Source organism: Gossypium arboreum, chromosome 1 (assembly GCF_025698485.1).
Source record: "Gossypium arboreum isolate Shixiya-1 chromosome 1, ASM2569848v2, whole genome shotgun sequence".
Classification (NCBI taxonomy): Eukaryota; Viridiplantae; Streptophyta; class Magnoliopsida; order Malvales; family Malvaceae; genus Gossypium; species Gossypium arboreum.
The window spans coordinates 113778226-113783800 of NC_069070.1; positions in this window are offsets into that span (position 1 = coordinate 113778226).

Below are 5575 nucleotides of genomic sequence, written 5' to 3' on the forward strand. Positions count from 1 at the left end.
CTGTACAATGAAAAATTTGATTTGTAGTGAAGAGTCGTCAGATTAGTCAAACAGTGAAACAGGGGAAACTTTAAGAAAAATCTGGTATTGATTGGCCAAACCTAAAATTCTGAAAATTTTATGGGTGGAAGATATATGAGTCTATATTCAGGGAAAATTAATGGAAATTGATTTTGAGTTTTGTAGCTCCAGCTATAAATAATTTAGTGACTATTGCTCAGGAAAACAGCTTGTGGTGAATATTTGAATTTGTTGCAAACATTGATCAAACTAATTGAGTTGCTTATAAGCTATGGCTGAAATTGATGTACAAGATAAATAAATATATGTGTGATATGTATATGTGGTAAAGCCGAAGGGCCAATGTGAAATATGTATGAGATATGTATACGTGGTAAAGCCGAATGGCTAATATGAAATATATGTGTAATATGTATATGTGGTAAAGCCGAATGGCTAATATGAAAAATATGTGTAATATGTATATGTGGTAAAGCCGAATGGCTAATGTGAAATATATGTGTAATATGTATATGTGGTAAAGCCGAATGGCTAATGTGAAATATATATGTGATATGTATATGTGGTAAAGCCGAATGGCTAATATGAAATATATGTGTGATATGTATATGTGGTAAAGCCGAATGGCTAATGTGAAATATATGTGTGATATGTATATGTGGTAAAGCCGAATGGCGAATGTGAAATATGTATGAGATATGAAGATGTGGTAAAGCCGAATGGCTAATGTGAATGTTGTAACATGTGATTAAATGTACATGAAATTTGGAAATATATTCCGGGTAAGACCCGATGACTACGTGTGGAGATTATGTCCGGGTAAGACCCGATGACTACGTGTGGAGATTATGTACGTGTGGAGATTATGTCCGGGTAAGACCCGATGACTACGTGTGGAGATTTTGTCCGGGTGAGACCCGATAACTTCGTGTGGAGATTTCGTCTGAGCTAAAGGTCTCGCCGATAATCCGAGTAGAGGTTAAAGCTATAAGACTTTGTAATAAGAATTGCTTATAAATATATTCAATGCGAAAGGTTAAACAGGTATGTAATCCAAGTTTATATGCGAGCTTGATTTGAACTAAATCATAAGGTAGTTATGTGATGCATACGAGAGCAATCCATGAGACTATTCCTATGAGTATGTGACATCGGATCAGTGTGAGAGGTTATATGAAATCATACAATATATCTATGTCACATGAGCTCACTTTTATGTGAAAGTTTATCTGCCTATTGTATATGATGAGATGTGCATATTCCGTAAAAGGGATGGTATGCCCGAAGGAAGAGTGAAATAAAAATACGAACAACTATGTTATAATTTGATTGTTATCTGTTGACACTGCTTAAAACTTACTAAGCATTGAAATGCTTACTCCGTTTACTTTGTTTTCTCTGTTTTATAGATCTCATTTGGAAGCTACAGGCTCGGGGATCGTCAGCAACTAGTCACACTATCACTATCCACTGTTTGGTATTGCTATGTTTTGGAATATCTTATGGCATGTATAGAATAGACTAGTAGTGAGAGGATATTTTGGTTAATGTATAGGACTACCCCTTTTTGTTGTGGGTCATGGACCCTTTGGATTTGTATAATTTTGAATAGCCATGCGAAAATGGCTTATAAATGTTTTGAGCATAATGTTATAATCATTCGGTATGTATATGCTCATTAAGAGGCATGGAAATGTTTGGCAATGATCAGCCATTAGAATGGTTCATCATGATTATATTTTGGACTATATATGCAAAAGGGTTAGTTGAATCATAGAAACTATGTGTTAGAGAAAGTCTACCCTAAAAATAGATGCTGACAGCAGCAGTGATGTGGATGTGAAAAATCACTAAAAATAGTAGGAATGTAATTAAATAGTGAATAAATTATGTAAATGAACCTTGATGAATCTAATTTCACATGGAAGAAACGAAACGGTCATATGAGTTATATGTTAAGAGACATTTAGGTTTTCGTGAAACAGGGCCAGAACGGTTTCTGGATTCCCTGTTCCGACTTTGGAAATTCATTATAAATTAACCAGAGATAATTAGGAGTCATGCAATATATGTATAGATTCCTCTTTGAGTCTAGTTTCTATAGAAACAAACGGCATCAGTATTGAAGCCCTTTACAGGGAGATACCCAAGTCGTAATGCATGAAGGTTAGTGTAGCCGAACCTGGAGCAGGGGAGACTTTAACTAATAAACTGTACTAATTGGCTTGACCAAAAATTCTAGAAAAAAATCTGTATATGGACATACGAGTCTAGTTTCAGGGAAAAATTACAAAACTGATTTTCGAGTTTTGAAACTCAAGATATGATTTTTAAGGCGACAGTGACGCAGTAACCAGCTTGTCTGGAAATTTTTAAATGGACTGTGAAATTAGTTAAGTCTGTGTGCACCTTGTGTCCGACTCCGGTAACGGACTCGGGTACAGGGTGTTACAATTTTATTGGTATCAGAGCTACGGTTTAGTCGATTCTAGGACTAACGTAGCACGCGTGAGTCTATTTATACATGCCATAAAGTGATAAAATGATAGTGTGATGATTTTCGACTATTAAAATGTAGTTGCTGTATTGTAATGAATCTTGATCCCGATCGAGCTGTAGCAAGCTTCTGACTATGAGAATTTGCGATATAACTTCACTTAGATATGCCTAAATTATTAAGTTGATCAGGTACGTATCATGTACTCGTATTTGAATTTCGATTTGGATTGAATTAAGGGTATAAGTGATGCAATTTTGAAAGAGTGTTATGACTATAAATGTGATTTTTGTATGTGGCTATGGAACTGGAAGTTGAATGGTCGATAAGCATGTTGTATTTGTATTCAAGTAATGTAAATGATATACTAATGTGTATTGCTATATGTGTACATGTACATGAGAATTGAGAGTGATATATCCGGCTAAGTTCAAGAGCATTCGTGCTAGTGATGTATCCGGCTAAGTTCAAGAGCATTCGTGCTAGTGATGTATCCGGCTAAGTTCAAGAGCATTCGTGCTAGTGATGTATCCGGCTAAGTTCAAGAGCATTCGTGCTAGTGATGTATCCGGCTAGGTCCCAAGAGCAATCATGTTTGGTGGCGTGTATTCGGACCTTCGTGCCTAGTAGGCTTCGTCTTGGTAATTTGAGCAAAGTTTAAGTGTTCATTACTATACTAATTCAAACTTGAATGAGATGATATGTTTAAAAGTGTACATACATGATGTTTATAGACTTGGTTAAGTCGTTTCAATGTGTAATAACGAATGAATAAGAGCACTATGTGTGTGAATGATTAGAGGCACTGTGTGTGTGCGAATTCCTTTAACCGAGCACTATGAGTGCGAGATCGGTCGATGGGCACTAAGTGTGCGAAGTGGAATTCATGTAAGACCTCGTGCTGAACGAAGGCATTGATTTGAGATAGTGTGTAAGACCATGTCTAGGACATGGCATCGGCTCGATATGTGAGAATATGTAAGACCATATCTAGGATATGGCATTGTAAGAGCTATATGTACTTAATGAGTATCCGTAGTGATTTCGAATGATTCAACAGGTGTATTTAAGATGATAAATAAAGTAAGATCAGAATAAGCGATACGGGTATGTACGGAAGGTATGTGAAAATCAAATGAAAGTAAAAATTTGTGAGTTCATATTATATTATGTTATGTATACTAAGTAAGTGAATACGTAAAAAGATGGTGGATATGTTGTTAAGAAATGAATTCATGTTATAAATGTGTTAAGGATTTAGTCTATGGGATGTTTGAGTATATGTGTACTTTCGGTCAGGTTACAGCTTATACATGGATGAAAATGTGGGTTACAAATATGTGGGTTGATGATGTGAATTATACATGTTAATATGTGCTTGATATGTGTTTGAAATGCAATTGTGAATTAAATTAAGTGATTATTGCTTATGAAATCAAGGAAATGAGACATATGTGCATACTTGTAGAAATGTTTATGTATTTGTTTTAAGATAAGAAAATGATTTTATAGATTGATGTGAAATCAATAATGAATTACAATTGCTATCGATGAGCTAATGTTTATATGAATATAATTCAATAAGAGGACGTTATCCTAAACTATGCATCGGTAGAAATTTTCGGGGACGAAAATTTCTTAAGTGGGGGAGAGTTGTGACAGCCCTAAAGTGACCCTAGTTGAAAGCGGTTTGGGACCGCTAAACCGAATCACCAAGTATTTGAATATGATATTTATTGTCTAAAGTATGTGAATAAGAATGTGAGAAAGTTTTAGGCGTCGATTTAGTCGATTGCATGTGAATTTAGTTAATAGGACTTATGTGTGACACTTTTGAAAGGTGACAGGTTAATCTATAAGGACCTATTAAAGCATGTAGTGAAAACAATGGTTTTGCATGTCAAATACTCCTTTTTATACATGGTGGCCGGCCATGATGGAGCATATATTAGAATATGTGGTAAATCTCCATGAAATGGCCATTATTTTATGCAAAAGAAAGGAAATAAAATAAAAGAAATACTAAGTATAATAAAAGAAAAAGAAGAATGAAAGTGGGATGAAAAAACAAGAGGAAATCGGTTCTCCTTGGCCGAATAGAAAAGAGGAAGAAGGAGATGAAGCAATTTGTCATCTTAGGCAAAAAAATTAAGGTAAGAAAGTTTATGCTAGTTCTTGAAATTTTAGTGGATATTGAGTGAGATATCAAGTTATTTTTGGTAACCCATGTTGAAATTTTGATTTTGGATTGAGTAAGGTTTTCGCTATGGAGATTAATAAGGGTGATGGTTATGTTTCATGCTAAATCTAGATGAACAATAGTAGTTGCTTACACCTTGATATTTATGAGTTCCTTTCTCGGTTCTACCTTAGATCCATGGAGTATATTTTCTTATTTATTTGGTGTTGATGGAGGTTTCGCCATGGGTAGAAAAAACTATAGATTTTGAGATTTATGTTAGAAGCTAATGAGTGAGAGTTGGATGAATATTATGAGGTTAAAATTCATGGGATTATAAGCTTGTAAGCTTGAGGATGAAATTTATGCTTTGTGAGGGTAAATGATTTAAAAGGAGCATCCAGCCATGATGTAAGAATATGATGAAGTGATGTTAAATGCTTTGAATATTGAGTATGAATCGTTATAAGTTGAATTTAAAGTTTGTTAAGTTGTCCTTGTCATTGCCGAATGTGTGTATAGATAAAGAAAACTTGTTAAAGTGCTTAGTTAAGTGATATTAGGTTAATGATAGGTGTATCGGGTCATAAAGGTGTACATGAGGAAATGTTAGATTAATTGTGTTAAATTGCTCAACGTGATTAAAAATGCGTATGACCATTTTGTATTTGAGCTAAAGGTGGCCATATGACCTATCAAATTCCTTGTCATATTCGGCCATAAGCTAGCATAATGAGACTTTAATAAGTTGAATTTGTTTGAATTAGCTCAAGAGCTTAGAGGACCAAAGTTGGATAAGGGAAGGAAAAAGTGATCGAATAGCCACCGAAATCGTTCGACCACATCCGAGGTAAGTTTTAAGCGATTAATCGTTGAGT